We start from the raw sequence: 21,849 nt of genomic DNA, 5'->3' as shown, positions 1-21,849 counted from the left end.
GGGGGGAGGGGGGTTGTATTACTTCATAAACCTCCCTATTTCTATGAAATTGGATGCTCAACTTTTTATTTATTTATTTATTGGGATTTATTAACTGCCTCTATGAAGAGATTCACTCGAGGTCATGTACAGCAGGTAAATAACCAAGAATAAACATAAGTGGAGTGGAGGAGTGGCCTAGTGGTTAGAGCACTGGTCTTGCAATCCAGAGTGGGCCAGTTCAAATCCCACTGCTGCTCCTTGTGATCTTGGGCAAGTCACTTAACCCTCCATTGCCCCATGTAAGCCGCATTGAGCCTGCCATGAGTGGGAAAGCGCGGGGTACAAATGTAACAAAAAAAAAAAAAGAAAGAGGAAGAATGACGTGGAGGTGAGAAGCAAAGAGAGGAGGGGTGGAGACAGATGAGGGAAAGAGGTGAAGGATGAGGAATTATGGAGAGGTTAGAAGGAAGAATGCAATGGGGAATGACAGGTGTGAGCAAAAGAGGCAAATAGAAAAGTATAGGTAGGATAAAGGGAAACACAAGGAAAATGTGGAAAAAAGAAAGTGAACCTATAGCATAAGCTAAAGAAAAATGATGAGAGTATTAGAAAACCTAAAGAAAAGAAAAAAATGTTTTAAAAAATGTAGAAATCAGAGGGGAAAGGAAATATGGAAAAAGAAAAAAAAAAGAGTTAATAAAGAAATGCAAAGGTTAAAAATAGGTTATTGTGTCACCCTGCTGCAGCTCCAATTGAGCAAGCAAGTGAAAAGATTGAGGGCGGTGTCCCAGGCCTGGGAAGAAGTGTGAATGCTAGGGGGAGGGGAGGGAGAGAAAAAGCTTATTGATAAATTTACCCTCCCCTACTAATCTGAGCTTCCTACCCCTTGGCCTCCCCCCCAAGCAAAGTAGGCAAACTACACTTATGATATCTTCCTAAATCATTTGTCCATTTAGTCCAAAAGAACTAGTCTAAAGAGGCTTTTAGCAAGATAGGAATCAATATATAATTAGGCAGTGTGTCAGACAGATGAGGAGGGAGGTAAAGAGAGAGACAGAAAGAGAAACAGTCAAAGCCAGAATCTGCACCATAATTCCTATGAGATGAGACTCGAGGACATAAATATGTATGCCTCTGAGGAAAGACAACATAAATAAAACAAAAGATGTGAACATCGTTCACAGGAAATGAAAATGTAGAACAAGGAGTTATGTTTTGAGGTTGGCTGGGTTAGTCAGAAGCAATGACAGGAAGTATTTTTTTTCATAGGAGAGGTGGGGATACATGGAAATGTATGCCAGTGAATGAAAGCCTGTGTCTCGGCGTAAAGCTGCTATGTCTCAGGTCTGAAGGTAGCAGATTGTGTGCAGGATTCCCAAGTAAGTTCCTGCACCGATAGAACGTGGCACAGAATTAAGCAGGAAGTATATTAAGGAAGTAGTTTTTATATGCAACTTGATTGTGTAGAACAGCATTTTAAAGAATCAAGTAGACTTGCCTAGGGGCTATTCCCCATATTCTATATAGCGTGACTTAAGTTCCTTGTGCAAATCCAGTCGTATTCTGGATTTGCGCATGCAACTTAATTATTTAAAAAGTCAATCAGTGTTGATAATTGCCACTTAAGCAATGATTGACACCAGTGGCGTAGCTATGTGGGGCCACGGGGGCCTGGGCCCCCATAGATTTGGCCCTGGACCCCCCTGCCGACGACCCTCTCGACCCCCCCTCCCGCCGCCAACCTTTGCTGGTGGGGGACCCCAGCCCCTGCCAGCCGAGGTCCTCTTCTTCTGGCGCAAGGCTTCGTTCTGTTTCTGAGTTGGCGGCGGGAGGGGGGTCGAGAGGGTCGTCGGCAGGGGGGTGGTCAAAGTTGTTGTTGGTGGTGGTGGTGGAGGCGGTGGGGGGGGGTCGTTGGCGCCGGGGGGGGCTAAAATGTGCACCCTCACCTCGGGCTCTGGACCCCCCTTCCGCTGAAGTCTGGCTACGCCCCTGATTGACATGAACTGGCATTAATTAGAATTTACACACAGAACTGTCTAAGTGTATTCTATAATGCGATGCGAGTAAATTCTAAGTTGCATAGTTGAAAAGGGGGCATGGCCATGAACGTGTCATTGGCATTTCTAAAATCTATGCGCATTGTATTAAATACATTCGGTCCGTGCATAATTTAGGCTTGGTGTATTTTATAAACCATGTGGGAATTTAGGCTTATTCTATAAAGTATGCCTAAATTTAGGCTTATTTTAGAGATTACGCCTAGTCATATTTTGTTTCTGCGCTGATGTTTTAGACATGATATATAGTATCCAGTCCTATATGTGCATAAAGTTAGGTGCACAGAAAGCAAAGAATATACTTTACTGCAGTTTATCAATATATAAGTTCATAGCTGAGCCTAAACACAAAAAATCATTAACCAACAATCTGAGAAAAGATGTGGACGTCACCACCTATTTGGCAGTCTTATGTCCAATGATTATTGGGCCAAGAGAGATGTCAATTATAGACTTGACAAGGTAGCACTGGTATTTCAACAGAAGCATTAAAAATGGGCAACAAAAACAATCAGCACTATGATGAAAATTAAGGTCTATAAAACTATTGTCCTGCCAGCTATGACCCATGCCTGTGAAATGCGGAAACATTTACACAAAAAGTAAATATTTCCATCAGTGGTGCCTACAAACAATTCTTACTGTCACCTGTCATGTCCATGTTATCAATGAGGAGATACTGAGAAGAAGTGACTCAATGAGGCCCCAAGATATTGTAGCTGAATGAAGCGTCCTACTAGCTGGACACATTCTAAGGCTGCATAATTAACGACATCCCAAAATTGCAATGTAATGGACACCTCTCCTTTATCATATGATTAGTACTAGTTTATCAACCGGCTCCTTTCCCAATTCCTGGAAACATGCAGTTGTCAAGCCATTTCTCAATCTTAAACTAGATTCCAGTAACCATCCCATTTTGAATCTTTGCATCACATCCAAGATTACTGAACATATTGTCTTGAAACAGCTTTTAAATTAGCAACATTCTGCATCCTCAGCAATCTAGTTTCTACCCAGGGTCACAGTTGCAAAACCATCATCATGGCCATCCTCAGTGATATCTACAGGCATAGGAGCCAACTTTTCAAAATTATTGGGGGTGCTAAGCCCAATGGAAATGACCTCTCCCTGGACACATACAAGGAATTTTCTCAATATTGGGTGTGCTCCTACATCCACAGAGTCGGCTCCAATGTCTACAGGGCCCTTGATTCTTGCAATATGGTTCTTCTAGTTTCCCTCAACCTGTTTGCAGCTTTCGATATAGTCGATCATGATCTACAGCACTCTTGAGCAAACTTCAATCGTTAGGTATTTCTGATACTGTTTATTATTGGTTTTCCTCTTTCTTAACTAACTATACCTTCTATGTCTCACAAGCTTGCCTGCCCTCTAACACATACCCTCTGTCCTGTGGGGTACCACAGGGATCTATTCTCGCTCCTCGTCTCTTTAATGTCCTTCTCAGCCCTCTTGCACTTTTGATTCAGGACCTTGGTATCCACTCTTTCTACTATGCTGATCATATTCTTCTCTATTTCAAAGCTTTTCCTCCTAACTCAGATTTAAATAAGCTTAATGTTGCTTTGTCTCCATAGAATCTTGGTTGTCTATGAACTACCTTGTATTAAACCCTGCCAAAACTACTGCTTGTTGGATAACCGGTTCTTCTACTCCATGCTCACTGTCTCCATCTTTTCCAAGCTCTCCTGTCTCATTTCAGCTACCTAGGGATCATACTAGCCCAGAGCTGTCTTACAATACATGCTTGTTATACCACTATCATGTCTTATCACTATCATGTTACCCAAGTTCCTTCTGAAACACTAAATGCCTATTTTCTAATCAGTGGCGTACCAAGGGGGGAGGGCGGTGGGGGCAGTTCGCCCCGGGTACTTCCTGTTCCGGGGTAGAGGGAGCTGTAGCGAACGAGCAAAGAAGTTTAGCGAACGCGGAGCAGGCGCGCGCAGCGGCACCCCCCCCCAGTGGCGTGCACCCGGGGGGGTGTCATTTCGCCGGAGGGGGGGAAGGTGTAATTTAGTGGGGGGGGGGGGCGCACTGCACCCGGGGGGGGGGGGGAGCATCGGCGCTCCGCCCCGGGTGCCATCCAGGCAAGGAACACCACTGTTTCTAATGTATTTCTACTATTCATGATTATTGTAAGCCACATTGAGTCTGCAAAGAGGTGTGAAAATGTGGGATACAAATGCAATAAATAAATAAGACCAGAATCTATCTTTCAACCACCACATTTATTCCCTTGCTCACAACTGTTTCATATCTCTATCCTGCTTATAATCGAAAGAGAAAAACGCCTATATTGCGACCCAAATCGGGAGATGGGCGTCTTTCTCCCGTGGGCGCCCAAATCGGTATAATCGAAAGCCGATTTTGGGCATTTCCAACTGCAATCTGTCGCGGAAACGGGTAAAGTTGATAGGGGCCTTTTGGAGGCGTGGTGAAGGCGGAACTGGGGCGTGGTTATCGGCCGAGGAGAGATGGGCGTCTTTAGCTGATAATCGAAAAAAGGCGTTTTTACCGCGATTTTGGGTCACTTTTTTTGGACCCTTTTTTTTTCACGAACAAGTCCCAAAAAAAGTGCCCCAACTGACCAGATGACCACTGGAGGGAACCGGGGATGACCTCCCCGGATTCCCCCAGTGGTCACTAACCCCCTCCCACCAAAAAAACCCCACTTTAAAAACTTTTTTTCCAGCCTCTATGCCAGCCTCAAATGCCGTACCCACCTCCATGACAGCAGAATGTGTTCTATCCTGTGACAGCCTTTCCCTGGTTCTGATGTGGCTCTCGGGTGAGTGTGACACCTTTTCTGTTATGCGCACTGCAGAGTCACATCAGCAATGTATTGTGGTGGGTGTAGGGGATTTGGGCTCTGTGATTCCACTAGCTTGTGGCAAATGCTCTCGATGTTGGTAGTTGGTAGGCTCTACTTCCATGGTGCTTTTCCCCCTGCTTACTACGAATCCTGGCCCCTCCCATGACCAAATGGCTCGGATTAGGACATTTTTGAGCTGGGCGTTTTTAGTTTCCATTATCGCTAAAAAAAACAAACGCCCAGCTGAAAAACGTCCATTTTTTTGAAAATACGGTCTGTCCCGCCTCTTCACGTACCCGTTTTCGGACATAGACGCCCATGGAGATAGGTATTCGCGTTCAATTATGCCCCTCCACATCAGTTCAAGACTGTCATCCCCTATCTTGATCTCCAGTCTCAAAAGACGCTTCTTTGCGCGCTTCTGACTACATGTCTAGACTATTGTAATTCTATTTACTATTCTGGTATCCCTTTTTTACCTATCCTCTCTTCTTATCCCTTACACCTCTTCCAGGGCTCTTTGCTTTCTTGACAACAGCCTACAACTCCCTTCTATGAAAGAAGCTTGCCATGAGTCCACCCGAGCCAGGGCTTTCTTCTGGCTTGCGCCCTCCCTCTGGAACTCTCTCCCAGTCTCTATGCACCTATATACTGTTACCCAAAATATAAAGTCCTCTTGAAAACTTACCTTTTTGAAAAGAGCTTCTCTAGTCATCTAGACCCTGATGGCACTCCTGGGATCCACTAACACTGCAGTCTTTACCTCTTAGATCTCTCCCTTTCCCCTCACTCTTCTTTGTTTCCTCTCTCCTATCAGATATTGGCATTCTTTTCAGCTCTTTGCTCACATTGTTTTATGTATAGAACTTTGTCTCTTCGAGGAAGAGTCATTAACTAAATTTGAATAAATAAAATCAAATCAAAGAGAGGAAGACCAAACAAAGCTGGTATAGCACATGAAAGAAGATCTTCAGTACCGTGGTACCAACTGGTAGAGATGGACACGGTTACATCCAATCAAACATGATGGAGAATATTTGCTGCCCAATGTCCCCAGCTGCACAGGCAAGCCTAAGTCTAAGTCAATGTGTAAATGGATTCCCTGTGGTGTAGAACTGACAAAATGGAGGCAGGATCAGCACTTACACATCTATTTTATAAAATACGCATATATTTACATACTGTAGTAGTTGTTTACATATTGCATTTAGACACTTTCCAGCCAATATTCAAAACCATTTAACTAGCCAGGAATGACACCTGGCTGGTATCCGCCGATATTCCACGGGAGATAGCTGGCTGTCTCTCGCTGAATACTCTCAGTTAGCACTTAGTAGATAGCCAATTATGTCATGCAGTATAATTGGCTACCTGCTGATTTTCAGCGCATCACCAGCTAAGTTTGGTGGCTAAATCTAGCCACGTCAATAGCAGGTCTGTCTTTGGCTGCTGTGAACCCAGTTGGCCAGTGTTGAATGTTCTTAGCAACCAAAAATAAAACAAATATTCAATGCTTGTCACAGGAAATGGCCCAGCATTAAATATCCAGCAATAACCGCTGACCACAGGAGTTAGCCAGGTTAACTCCCACGGTCTGAATATTGGCCCCTTTTTCTCTGTCCTTAGCTTTTTGTACCTAGAGCAATAGGGGGTTGGTGACTTCCCAAGGGTCACAAGGAGTTCCTTAGGTTCACATCCCACTGCACTAACCATAAGGTTGCTACTCTACTCGCCAGTATATACACATACAAAATTATTCGTGCCTCGTAAGTAACAGGTGTAAATTAGTGTGGAATCTTTTGGATAAGCTACTTTATAAAGGTGCTATGTTTATATTTAGGTTTATATTTAAATAATTAGGGAGAACAGACTAGTTTAAATGAGACATAAATTGGCTTGGTATTTCCATAAATGGTCATTGGGATTAAGTCAGGGGTATTGAAAGTGCCTTCCTTTCGTGAGGTAAGAGGGATGTGAATTCTATACCATTTTCTGCTATAGTCCTCCTCTCTGTGCAATGCTCTAACTTTGGAGGTCAGGTGGGAATGTACCTTTTAGTTTTTCACATCCTGGTTTTTGGTTTGCCATAACGGGATCTCTTTCCTAGGGAGTACTAGAACCATCTCCAGCAGGATCCCAAAAAGTAGCAATTTTCTAGAGATACACAGTGGCTTCCACCAAATCTACCTTAATAATGGTTTATGGACTGATTTTACCACATCCTCTGGAAATGAATTCAGTGCTTATGCGTTGAGTGAAAGAATATTGTTTCCTGTTTCTTTTAAATATATATACTATTTAGTGACATCATGGTTTGTCTCCTCATATTTGGATACTCTCGGGGGTATCGACTCTGTTGCAGATCTTCATATCATCCAAAAAAAGACAATTGTTTCCTTCTTACCCTTCGGAGATATTGTTCATGAAGATGTTGAACAGAATGGCCCCAGGACTGACCCTTGATGCACTCCACTACTCACCGTTCCTTCTTCTGATTGAATGCCATTCTATTAACTCACACTTTTTACATTTAGGTATATATTTTTCCTGTCCCTAGTAGGCTCACAATCTGTATCTGAGGCAATGGAGGATTAAGTGATTTTGTCCAGGCCACAAGGAGCTGTGGAGGGGCATTTTCGAAAGGGACGACCAAGTTTTGATGAGGACGTCCTCGCAAAACGTCCCCATCCAGGGGCGGGGAAACTCATATTTTCGAAACAAGATGGACGTCCATCTTTCGTTTTCGATAATACGGTCAAGGACGGCCAAATCCTGAAATCTGATCATCCTTAGAGATGGTCGTCCCTAGACTTGGTCATTTCTGATTTTCAGCGATAATTGAAACCAAGGACATCCATCTCAGAAACGACCAAATGCAAGCCATTTGGTCATGGAAGGAGCCAGCATTTGTAGTGCATTGGTCTCCCTGACATGCCAGGAGACCAACCGGGCACCCTAGGGGGCACTGCAGTGGACTTCATAAATTGCTCCCAGGAACATAGCTCCCTCACCTTGTGTGCTGAGCCCCCCAACCCCCCCTAAAACCCACTACCCACAACTGTACACCACTACCATAGCCCTTACAGGTGAAGGGGGGCACCTAGATGTGGGTAAAGTGGGTTTTTGGTGGGTTTTGGAGGGCTTGCTGTTTCCTCCACAAACGTAACAGGTAGGGGGGGATGGGCCTGGTTCTGTCCGCCTGAAGTGCACTGCACCCACTAAAACTGCTCCAGGGACCTGCACACTGCTGTGATGGACCTGATTATGACATCTGAGGCTGGCACGACATATTTTGAAAGATGTCTTTGACGGTGGGAGGGGGTTAGTGACCACTGGGGGAGTAAGGGGAGGTCATCCCCGATTCTCTCTGGTGGTCATCTGGTCATTTTGGGCACCTTTTTGTGCCTTGGTTGTCCAAGTGTTCGTCAGGGACATCCTTGTTTCTTTCGATTATGGGTCGAGGACGTCCTAGTGTTAGGCACGCCTAAGTCCCGCCTTCGCTGCACCTCCGATACACCCCCTTGAACTTTGGCCATCCCTGCGATGGAAAGCAGTTGGGGACGTCCAAAATTGGCTTTCGATTATACCGATTAGGACGACCCTGTGAGAAGGACGCCCATCTTCCGATTTATGTCGAAAGATGGGCGTCCTCTTTCAAAAAGGAGCCCAATATTTCCCCAGAGGTTGAGCCCCTAGTTGTGGGCGGCCTGCAGGGCTTATGAGATGAAGCAGGAAGCGGGGTGATGAACATGACGGCCAGACAGGCAGCAGACACAAGAGTAATTCAGGTACAGGCAGCATCAGAAACGAAGAACAAAGTAGAGGGGAAGCACACTACTGAGCAAGTAACACCTACCAAAGTACAAGCTGTTCACTGGGTAAATCTCTCGTCTGCACCCTTCTCCACCGCTAACTCCAGACTCCGTTCCTTTGGTTCTCAGCCCAGTGCTCTAACCGTTAGGGTACCCCTGCACTCCAGCTACCCTCTGCCAGTCAACCAATTTTTTTTTTATCCAGTTGACTATCTTGGAACCCACCTCCAGGCTGAAATCCAAGTATATCACCTCCAGTACATGTCCTTTATCTTGTGCTCTGGCCACCCAGTCTCAAGTCAGACTCACTTGGTGCAATCTCTCTCTGGTAAAACCATGTTGCCTTTTGCTTTGGATCTTACAACCCACTGGATTGCAAAAAGAATTTACAATCCTTTCTTCAGTAGCATCTCCATGACTTTTCCCACTACTGAGTTAAGGCTTACCTCCTTGTAGTTTCCCATCTCTTCTTTTCTATCATTTTATGAAGAGAGACCACATCTGCTTTTCTCCAATCACACAGAATCTCTCCCATCTTCAGGGATTTGTTAAACATATCCTTAAGGCAGAGTTTCCCAAATTGTGGAAAACTCACATTGGGGGTCACAACCTGATGGGCATCATTATCCTACACCTCCAGGGGTCACACAGTTTGATGTGGCTGATGTTATGGGGTCACAGCCACAAAACGATTGACAAGCACTGCCTTAAGGGGACCTGCCAGAACTTCTCTGAGCCCCCTTAGTGTCCTGGGATGTATTACAGCAGGTCCTATGAATTTCACCACTTTCAGCCTTGTAAATTCTTCATAGCATCCTCTTCTGTGACAGGTGCTGCTGCATCTACCTCATTTTGATATGTACTTTTGCTAGTTATCTGTGGCCTCTTTGTAGTTATGAAAATCCACTTATGGCCTTCTTCCTTTCCTGAATATACCTGAAGAAAGGCTTGCCACCTTGTTTACATTTTTGGCCACTTTGTTCTTCTGTCCTTACTTTTGCCTTCCTGATTTCTCTTTTTGTTTCTATCAGCTTCCTTTAGTGATCCTTTGTGCTTTGTGAGTAATTGCTCTTTACATTTACATTTATACTTGGATTCCGCGTATACCTTGTAAGTTCAATGAAGATCACATGATCAAAAGGAAAACTGGGAATAGCCCAGTGAATTACAATTTATATAACAAAATAACAGAACATAAGAACAGACAATAGCCATACTGGGTCAGACCAATGGTCCATCCAGCCCAGCATCCTGCTTCCAACAGTGGCCAAACCAGGTCACAAATACCTGGCAGAAACCCAAATAGTAGCAAGATTCCATGCTACAGATCCCAGGGCAAGCAGTGGCTTCCCCATGTCTGTCTCAATAGCAGACTATGGACTTTTCCTCCAGGAACTTGTCCAAACCTTTTTAAAACCCAGATACACTAACTACTATTACTACATCTTCCAGCAAAGAGTTCCAGAGCTTAACTATTCGTTGAGAGAAAAAAAACATATTTCCTCCTATTTGTTATAAAGGTATTTCCATGTAACTTCAAGTTAGTCCTTGTATCCTTTGAAAGAGTAAAAAATTGATTCAGGATTTTCTAGACCTCAATCATATCTCCCCTCAGCCATCTCTTTTCCAAGCTGAAGAGCCCTAACCTCTTTAGCCTTTCCTCATATGAGAGGAGTTCCATCCCCGTTATCATTTTGGTCACTCTTCTTTGAACCTTTTAATTCTGCTGTATCTTTTTTTTAAATACAACGACCAGATCTGAATGCACTACTCAAGGTGAGATTGCATCATGGAGCGATAGAGAGGCATTATAGTATTCTCAGTCTTATTCACCATTCCTTTCCAAATAATTCCTAGCATCTTGTTTGCTTTTTTGGCTGCTGCCACCACACACTGGACAGAAAATTTCAGTGTATTATCTACAACGACACCTAGATCTTTTTCTTGGGTGCTGACACCCAAGGTGGACCCTAGCATCAAGTAACTATGATTTGGATTGTTCTTCCCAATGTGCATCACTTTGCTTTTGTCCACAAATAAAGTTTAGACTAGATAACGTTTAAATAGCCATGTCTTTAAATGTTTTCTAAACCTCGGGTAAACTGATAGACTTCTGAGATCTTTAAGTAGACTGTTTCTAACACTTGCTAACATATAAGCTTAAGAAATCCTTAAAGACTCGTTTATTTGTGACAGCATATTTTTGATGCAGCTATAGCAGTCATGTGATGTAATGCAGAGATCAATATTTTTTTAGTTTTTGTGTTAAGTTTATAATTTTGTTTGTTATTTTGATGGTATTTTAATTATACAGGTTCATATTTGGAAACCACATAGTTTATAGGTGGTCTATAAATTAAAAAAAAAAATAATAAATAAAATATAAGTAAGTGATGATTTGAAGATAGTTAAATATTTAATCCCTTTAGGTGGAGGAAAATGAAGGACGTAATTTAGCCAGCATTTCAGTAGAAAGATGGCTTATTAAAGAGAGCATATATTGTTTGTCAGCCTCCTCCCTTCTATTTACCTTCTAAATAAAGATACAGCTCCTTTTAATTTGGCCTACTGTTATTCCACTTATCTTATTTCCTTGCACCCCATGAGTTCCTCCTTCAGGTATTGACCAATTTACTAAAATCAGCAGGTTTGAAATGCAACTCTTTGAGCCTGGTGTATCTAGATACTGATTTAACATTTATGTCAAAAATACTGAATAATGATCACTGTTGCCCAGAAGGGCCTTTATCCAAACCTTAGACACAGTCCAAGTGATATTCAGCCCATGGTGGTTAGTATTTTGTTTTTTTTTTAAATGGTGGTTGCCATGGGCATTTTACACCCGAATATCCACCACTGGGGCTGTCCCCAGATACCAGCACTGAATATTTGGGGATTGGGCAGCTGATGGCATTTATCTGGGTACTGATGATATTCAGACTGGTACCTGGATAACTTCCCAGCTAAAGTTAAGACAGCCGTTTTGCTGTCCTACCTGTAACTGGGTAGATACCTTACTGTCAGATCTGTGAGTTCTTGTACCAAGTAGAGCGCTGCCAAGCCCGGTACTCAGACCAGGTTCTGCTTGGCGGCCGGACAACCCCGGGTTTCACCTACGCTGAGCGCTGTTCCCCAGAGGTTGAGCCCCTAGTTGTGGGCGGCCTGCAGGGCTTATGAGATGAAGCAGGAAGCGGGGTGATGAACATGACGGCCAGACAGGCAGCAGACACAAGAGTAATTCAGGTACAGGCAGCATCAGAAACGAAGAACAAAGTAGAGGGGAAGCACACTACTGAGCAAGTAACACCTACCAAAGTACAAGCTGTTCACTGGGTAAATCTCTCGTCTGCACCCTTCTCCACCGCTAACTCCAGACTCCGTTCCTTTTATCTTGCTGCACCATATGCCTGGAATATTCTTCCTGAGCCGGTACATCAAGCTCCATCTCTGGCCATCTTCAAATCTAAGCTAAAAGCCTACCTTTCTGATGCTGCTTTTAACTCCTAACCCTTATTCAACTTGTTCAGAACCCTTATTTTATCATCCTCACTTTAATATTCCCTTATCTCTTGTTTGTCCTAACTAGATTTTAAGCTCTGTCAAGCAGGGACTGTCTCTCCATGATCAGGTGTACAGCACTGCATACGTCTAGTAGCGCTATATTTTTTTATTACATTTGTACCCCGCGCTTTCCCACTCATGGCAGGCTCAATGCGGCTTACATGGGGCAATGGAGGGTTCAGTGACTTGCCCAGAGTCACAAGGAGCTGCCTGTGCCTGAAGTGGAAATCGAACTCAGTTCCTCAGTTCCCCAGGACCAAAGTCCACCACCCTAACCACTAGGCCACTCCTCCACTCCAGAAATGATGAGTAGTAGTAGTAGTAGTAGTAAAGTAGAAGCCGAAGCAAGGAGTCAAGGGAGAGCTCAGCTGATAAAGTGCTGGCATCTGACATCAGCAAGGAGAAGGGGCACAGCCATAGGACAAGAGCAGGGGAAGGAGGAACCAGAAGACCAATAGGAGAGAAGCAAGGGAAGCCAGGCAGAGGAAGAGCAGACCCAGGTGGGTGGAAGCAAAGCAATCAAGGAGCCTGGAAACCAGGCAGAGAGCAGGGCCAGGTACATGGAAGCAAAGCAATCAAGGAGCCTGCAGCCAGAGAAGAACCACACACACATGGCTCTGGGCCCTTATGCTGACCCAGTACGCCCTCATCACCTATCCTATGATTCAGGAGTCCTCTGTCCACAGAGGTGAAATAGCATTTAAGCTGGCAATAAGCAAATCTGTTATCTCAAATCACCCCTATCTGAGCCTGTAACTCTTCAAATGGGATGAGATCCCCACCCTACCCATATATGTTCCAACAAGTACATACCTTTTTGTTCCCACAATATAAAAATGTTATTGTCCAAACCTGGCTCAAAAGTCACATTCCCCCTGATAGAAATTTGGTCTGTAACAAAGGGATCCCTTTCCAGATGTTTAACCAGGATACTCCACACAGCTCGCAAGGAGCCAAGCAGCAGTCTCCAGTTGAAACCCTTAGGGAGTTGATTAGGCTGGGTATATAGCAGGGAGAAGAAGTTATGTGGGGTAAAATTACTACTACTAATCACTTCTATAGTACTACTAGATGTACACAGCACTGTACACATTATGCAGATATTTTCTCTGTCCCTAGAGGACTCACAATTTAAGTTTTTATACCTGGGGAAATGAAAGGTTAAGTGACTTGCCAAAGGTCACAAGGAGCTGCAGTTAGAATTGAACCCAGGTCACCAGGATCAAAGCCTACTGCACTAACCATTAGGCTACTCCTTCACTCATTCAAGCTCTAAAGGGGTGTAAGATGGAATTTGGAGAACCAATCCCTTATATGCCCAAGCAAGCATGATTGGTTATATAACTTGATATTAGTTAGTCCCAAGTCCCCCAATGCCATCCTCCCAACAAGAAGGAAAATCTCATCTTTGGTTTCTTATGAGCTCAACACAAATGGGAGGTAAGACTATTAAGACCTTTCTAGTCATTTTGTAAAAGGCGTAAATGTAATGTTTGCAAAAGAAAAAGCCATTTTGGAAAGATCAGCATTTTCACCAAGGCTATCCTACCTAACAACATCAAAGGAAGGTCCTGCCAACTCTCCAGTTGCCATTTAGTAGTTATATTCAAACTGATACAACATCGAGACTTCCACAGCTAATTGAATGCCCAAGTACTTGAACGAACATTCTACCCAATGTAAAGGAAACCCTGAGCCCCAGGATCTCTGCAAATGTGCAGAAGACAGGAGAACCTCTGATTTAGTTAAGTTCAAATGAAATCCTGCATAAACTCCATATTCTCGAAAAAATGTCTCCAAAAGCGCTGAAAGTGATTCACAAGGGTTAGTAAGTAAACAAAAGGTCATCTGCAAACACTGCCACCTTAAAACAAACCTGCGCCATCACCACTCCATGAATTGCAGGATTAACCATGATGTCCCGGATCAAGGGGTCTAATGTCAAAACAAAGAGAAGAGAGGAGAGTGGGAAGCTGTGCGCTTGCTAGGTCAGGCATTGAGTAGATCTTGTGGTCAACCATGCCCCAGTGAGGATAGAATTGACCAGTGCCTTGTGAGTCTCTGTTATTAACCAATAACCTAGCTCGAGGGGCTGAGTTCATGGCCTTTATAACTGACACAAAGCAGCAAGTCCATAACAACACAACTCGAACTTGCCTCAATCAGAATCCACCACAAAACTCTACTTGATCATCTAAACTGTGTTTTGTTTTATAGACCACCAGGTAATTGGAACGAAAGCCAGCCAAACTTCATGGACTTCATCTCAAACACCTGTGTAACCAACTCCAATATACTAGTATTAGGAGACATCAACCTTCACCTAGAAGACCCAAACTCTACCAACGAACGTGAGTGCAAGGAATTCCTTTACTTAAGGGATTTTAAATGGCCACCCATGTAAGCAACCTATGTCAAAGGACACACACTCGACCTCATCTCATACAGACCAGAACCTAATAATAACAGACATTAAATGGACAGAAACACCATGGGCCGACCACTACAAACTAAACCTATCCCTAAAATGGTGGAAAAAGGGCCCATACCGTATACAAGAACACACAACCTACAGCAGTAGAGACCATATAGACTTGGAAACATTCTGGCAAATGATATACAATAACGAATGGACAGCACAAACGGACTCCATATACTACCTCTCAAAATGGGATAAAAGATCCAAAAGCATACTGAATGAAATAGCACCCTTATGAACAAGAACCTCATGCAGGCATAACTCGATACCATGGTTCAATGAAGAACTGAAAATACTAAAAACACGATCCAGGCAACTTGAACGAGCATGGAAAAAAATAAAAGATGAACACACACTCAACGCATGGAAACAAATACAAAGGAAATACAAATACGCAATAAGACAGACCAAAAGGTCCTAATATAAAACTAAAATAGGACCAGAATACAAAGACATATCAACTATATCAACTCGTGAACAAACTACTAGATACCACCTTGGTCACCACAACTAATACAGACATCCCAACTGCAGACAATCTTGCTAAATACTTCAACGAAAAAATTGCAAACCTACGTAACACGTTACCTCAGGACAACACAGATATCGAAAACTTCATCAATGGCCTGGACCCAACCCCCGGTGAATACCCAGCGGATCGAACCTGGTCAAACTTCGCTCTCGTCACCGTCAAAACAGTTACCCAGGTGATTAATAGGTTCTCCAATACTCATTGTAAATTGGAAACCTGCCCCAGCTACCTGATAAAATCCGCCCCCCACCGCTTCATAGCAGACCTTACATCCCACTTAAACTACATGCTTCAACAAGGTCTCTTCCCTAAGGAAAATGGCAACATCCTACTCACCCCAATACCAAAAGATACCAAGAAAAAAAACAAATGAAATCTCTAACTACTGCCCAGTAGCTTCTATTATTATTATTACATTACATTGTACCCCGCGCTTTCCCACATGTTGCAGGCTCAATGCGGCTTACATAATAAATACAATTACAAAGTCATGAAAAGAATATTACTAAATGAGTAGTTGTAGGGTTTGATATAAATGCAAGCAAAGATGGGATAACAAACGGAAAGGAGATAAGGACGGCTAAGGAGTAGGAAGGATGGTAAGGAAAGGTAGAGAGAAGTGGTATGGAGTAGGAAGAATGGTAATAAAGGTGAGGAATAGGAGGAATGGTAGGGAAATATAGGGAGATACATAAAGACATTGGGAGAAATAGTCTAAAGGGATAACAGTCAGCAGGTTCAGGATCAGACAGCTAGTTTGAGAATTTAATTACAATCATTCGGGTAAGCTTTCTTAAAGAGGTGGGTCTTTAACATTTTCCTGAAGGATAGATGGTCACTGATTTTCCGGATGGGTCTTGGCAGAACGTTCCAGAGCTGGCTGCCCAAGGAGAAATTAGACGCATAGTAAGTCTTCTATTTTAGTAGTGAAAAAGGCCCGTTTCTGACACAAATGAAACGGGCGCTAGCAAGGTTTTCCTCGGAGTGTGTATGTTTGATAGAGTGTATGTGAGAGTGACTGTGTGTGAGAGAGAGAGTGAATGTGCGAGTGTGTGTGTTTATGAGAGAGAGTGAGTCTGGGTGCGAGTGTGTCTGTGAGAGAGAGAGTGTGCGTGTGAGAATGGGAGTGTCTGCAAGTGCGTATGTGAGAGACAGTGTGAGAGAGAGAGTGTGTGTTTCACACAGATACAGTGTGTGCGAGAGAGAGAGTGTGTGTGAGACACAGACTCTCTGTGAGACTGAGTGTATGAGACCAAGAGAGTGTGTGAGTGACTGTGTGACACATAGTGACTGTGATACAGTGTAAGACATAGAGTGTGTGAGAGACAGTGTGTGAGAGTGAGAGAGAGAAAGACATTGACTGTGAGAGAGAGAGTGTGTGTGAGAGTGTGTGTGTGACAGAGATACCTCCCCCCCCCCCCCTCTCTGGTGTCAGGCCCCCCTCCCTCCCTCCCTCTCTCTGGTGTCAGGCCCCCCCTCTCTCTCTCTGGTGTCTGAGCGTTACTGTGCAGGACTCTGAGCTCTGGCTGTGCTTCAAGGAACTGACCAATCCTATTTAATAGAATGCACTTCCAACATTCTGAAGCCAAGAAACCTCATGTGGTTGGTCACTTCTGCTTGTGACGAACCCGGAAGATGGATACAGAAAGCAGGAATGCCTCAGCCATGCAGTCAGCTTCAGAATGTTGGAGGTGCGTTTTATTATATAGGATACCCTTGCAGTTTGGGAGGTGTAAATTAAGGTTGGTGCGAGACGACAATGGTCTATTTCTGGCTGGGAGGTCAATAAGGTTGTTCATGTAGTTAGGGGATTCACCATATATGAGCTTATGAATCTATCCCACTGGCAGTCAAATTGATGGAAAACATGGTAACCAAACAACTTACTGATTATATGAACAAATTCACAATATTACATGAATCACAATCAGATTTTCGGCCACTCCATAGCACTGAAACAGTATTAATCACTCTACTAGCCAAATTCAAGCAGGAAATAGCAACAGGTAAAAGCATACTCCTCCTCCAATTCGACATGTCCAGTGCGTTTGACCTAATGTATGCTACAATCCAATCTATCACTCATGAACTAATATACAATACTATAATGTATTCTCCTTTTCCATGTATGTAATGCACCTTAATGCAATACCTTTGTAATTCTGTTACCCGGAAATGGCAACCGCCATTACGGCAAATGTAAGTCACATTGAGCCTGCAAATCTGGAAAATGTGGGATACAAATGCTACAAATAAATAAATAAACCATAAAATACTATTAAGACTACTAGATTACTTCGGTATTGGTGGAAACATAATTAGTTGGGTCAAGGGCTTCCTAACCACTAGAACATACCAAGTGAAATCAAACTCAAACATATCACCACCGTGGAAAGCAGACTGTGGAGTACCTCAAGGATCACCACTATCACTGATCCTCTTCAACCTAATGATGACTCCACTAGCCAAGTCGTTATCCAGCCATGGCCTCAACCCTTTTATCTACGCAGACAATGTCACAATATACATTCCTTATAAACACAATCTGACCGAATTCTCCAACGAAATCCAGCTCAGCTTGAACATCATGAACTCATGGGCAAATGCATTTCAACTAAAACTCAACACAGAAAAAACACACTGTCTTATCCTCTCATCCCAATACAATACAAACAAACCCACAAGCATAAACACCCCAGATTACACCCTTCCTATCTCAGACAGCCTGAAAATTCTCGGTGTTACAATTCACTCTAGAGAATCAAGTGAAATCTACAACTAAGAAGATGTTCCATTCAATGTGGAAACAAACGCGTGAAACCATTCTTCCCGAGGGATACCTTTCGCAACATGATACAATCAATGGTACTAAGCCATGTAGACTACTGCAACGGAATCTCTCCCCTGCCCTCCCCTCCATGTCCAGTGATTCTCTTTTGCCCCCTATCCTCCCCCTCCCTTCCATGTCCACGCGCCCCAGCCTCCACCTGCCCCTGAGATCGTTCCAACCCCAGCCCCACCTGCCCGCCCTCAGCTCCCCGACTTTCTGTTTATGCCCCCTGCGTTGAAATCTTCTGTTTAACCGAAGTCGCAAGGCGAACTGGCAGTGAAAGCAGCAGGCCGGCAGACTTGCCTCCTCGTTGCTTCCCTTCCCTCTCAGCGCGTCCCGTCCTTGCGGAAAAGAAATTACATCAGAGGAAGGCAGGACGCTGAGAGGGAAGGGAAGCGACGAGGAGGCAAGCCTGCCTGCCTGCTGCTTTCACTGCCGGTTCACTGCGACTTTGGGTAAATAGAAGATTTCAATGCAGGGAGCACAAACGGAAAGTCGGGGTGAGCCGGCCCTCAGAAAAAAGGTGCCGGTACAGCAAAAAAAGCACTGCTAGGAGTTGACTTTAACTTGACTTGTACTCCCCGGCTTGATCATACTAGGTAAGAGGGTGTGCAGTATTTTAAGGAGATAGGAAATGTTTTCATACATTTTTAGAAACTCTTGATTTGGTGGATGGGTGGAGGGAGTTACATTGCTGGGACAGGGAATATACCTACTTTTCCTCTGTGTACCAGAGCTACTCCAGGGCTGACTATATCTTTCTGGCGGACCCAGATTTTACATTATCAATGACTGCTAGAACACTGAGATATTGTTGAAGTACTGTTGGAGAATAAAGTGTTTTTTTGAAGCTTGGACTTTTCTCCTGCCTGATTGATCCTAGTACATTTTCCTTACACCCACTTTGTACTCTGAATTTTTTGTGGACGTTGTTTTGTTTTGTTTTGTGGAGGGGTTGGTTCAGAGCATTATTTGTTTAGTGATTTTTTTGTTTTTCTTTTGTGTTTTATTTTTTCAACAAAATATCTTCATTACAACCATAACATAACCAATGATATATTTTGAAATATTTTACAAAATCAAAAGGATAAATCACTCAGAACTACTTTATTTCATACTTTATATATTAATAAACAGATATTGCAGGGGATATTTCCTGGAACAATCATGGAAACCTTTCATTTGCACAAGGCTAGATTTAACAAACTTTACCCTGATGACAGACAATAAGGCCTCTATGCTGCCATCTTCAGGGGTTATCTAGAAAATGCAACACACTGAATTAAGTATCACCATAACATTGATTAAAGAACAAGTTATTCTTTACATTTTGTGTCTTAGGGGCCTTTTGACTAAGCCGCGTAGGCACCTACATGCACACAACACACGTCAATGTGTAACTATCGCCCGGCAACCAAGTGGCCCAGGAGGTAATTCCATTTTTTTTACGCACATCCAAAAATATTTTTTATTTTCGAACGCACAGCGCTAACTGGGCGGTAATCGGCAGTGTATGCATGTTGATGATTACTACCCAGTTAATGCGTGAGACCTTATTGCTAAGTGAATGGGTGGTGGTAAGGTCTCAGACCCAAAATGGACGCGTACCAATTTTTATTTTGCCGCACGTCCATTTTCAGCCCCCCCAAAAAGGTGCGCTGAAAAATGGATCTGTGCACATCCAAAACGCACACCTACACTAGCGCAGGCCATTTTTCAGTAGACCTTAGTGAAAGGACCCTTAGTATAAGAGAATTGTTTTTGCAGGCTAAAAGACCAATACATTCTTTACATGATTAACTGGAACCATGGGGAACCTTGAGACCTATAAGGCTGTAAAAAGTCATAACATAAGAGTAACCATACTGGGTCAGACCAGTGGTCCATCTAGCCCAATATCCTGTTTCCAACAGTGGCCAATCTAGGACACAAGACTGTAAGCTCTGTCGAGCAAGGACTGTCTCTTCATGTTCAAGTGTACAGCGCTGCGTACATCTAGTAGCGCTATAGAAATGATAAGTAGTAGTAAGTACCTGGCAGAAACCCAGATAGTAGCAACACTTCATCCTATCAACTGTACTATTGCAGATTTGGCTTGTTAATCAAACAGGCAGTAATCTGGTAACACTACTGCTTTTCAAACTGGTATCTGTCTATGGCTACCACTGAATACATTTTTTTTATTATCTTTATTTTAACAAAGAGATTATAAAGAACAATAGTTAAATGCACAGAAACAGTAGCATAAACAGTCCTCATGTCCGTAGCAGACAGTAAGCAATCAGCTTGAAAGACCATTGCCGGAATAAAGGTCTCATATCAAAAGAAATGAAGACAGCACACTATGAACCCAAGGGATGTGTCTTATCCTCCAGCGTTCGTATCTGCCCTAGATACTGTAGAAATGTTGTAACGTGTCAAATATCATTACTTTGCTGAATAAGCACTATTGTGGACCCAGCAGAAATGGCAATGGATGGGAGGGAGTTAACAGAAAGAGTGCTACAGGTCAGCCGGTGGCTTAGGGGACAATACTGGAAAGGCAGCAGGCTTAGCCTCCCCAAGCCTCTTATACTGGGTGCCTATAGTGTATTCCCTCGTTCTCTGTCAGTCTTTCAGAGGGTTGAAGGTTTTCCCAGTTCCCTAAACACCAAGGACAGGGCAGAGGTCTCTGTGGTTTCTTATTCATGTCTGAGTACTGAAAACTCCTTTAGCTTCAATGTACCTGCTGGGTCAGCAGAGAACAGCTACTTGTCATAAATTATGAGGTCTCTCCGTCACCCATGGGTCTAGGCCGGGAGGCTGAGAGCAGACATGGGATTTGAATTCTGCTTCAGGCTTTATAACTCTGTGCAGTTCCCCAAAAAAACTATCTCCTCCCCTAATCTGAATACTAGTCATTAAAGACACTCCTACTTCCTAGAGTTAGAATAGGAATTGAGAGATCATTAAAGCACTGCTCTCCCCATTGATAGAAGAAATTATGGAATATACAATTTACACTGCTATTGGTTGAGGCGTTGGTATTTTCTCTGCACACAAGTGTAAAAATTTTATAGTCTCTACACTAGAACCAGAATGGGTGTTGAGGGAGGGGAGGAAGAAGTCTGTATCTTTTCCCATTCCAGTCTGGGGGGGGGGGGGGGGGGAAGTATACAGAATATATTTGCATGCACTTTAATCCCACTAATTGATACCAAAGACAGAGGAAGGTAGCACCATTTATGCAAGACCCAGTCCTGGAAGATGAACTTCTGGTGTCAGTGCAGTAATGCAACTCAGTGCATGGGCCTGCAGTGATATGACTATAAGTATTTTATGCATGCAGAAAGATCAGCAATTATGTTTCTGCTTGCCAGAATGCCCTTGGTCTGACTCAGTTCTGTTATTCAGCGCCAGAATTGACTGTAGCAATTCTCCCCCCCCCCCCTCCCCTTTTCCCCCCCAAAAATACTTGCTGTACAGTAGGAAATGAATTGGCATTCTTCTCTGATTGCATGAAAAGCTATTTTATTCAGAAAACCGGGATAGAAAATAATACACTTTACATACATGGTTCTCTAAATAGCAGGGGTTCTCAACCTAGTCCTCAGGACACACCAGACCAGTCAGGTTTTCAGGATATCCACAATGAATATGCATGAGAGACAGAAACATAGAAACATGACAGCAGAGAAGGGCCAAATGGCCTATCCAGTCTACCCATCCTCAGCAATCACTATCTCCCTCTTCCCCTAAGAGATCCCATGCTTTCTTA

The sequence above is a fragment of the Microcaecilia unicolor genome, chromosome 3 (genome assembly GCF_901765095.1).
Source record: "Microcaecilia unicolor chromosome 3, aMicUni1.1, whole genome shotgun sequence".
Taxonomy (NCBI): domain Eukaryota; kingdom Metazoa; phylum Chordata; class Amphibia; order Gymnophiona; family Siphonopidae; genus Microcaecilia; species Microcaecilia unicolor.
The sequence above is the reverse complement of the archived record's forward strand: the minus strand, read 5'-3'. Positions refer to the sequence as shown.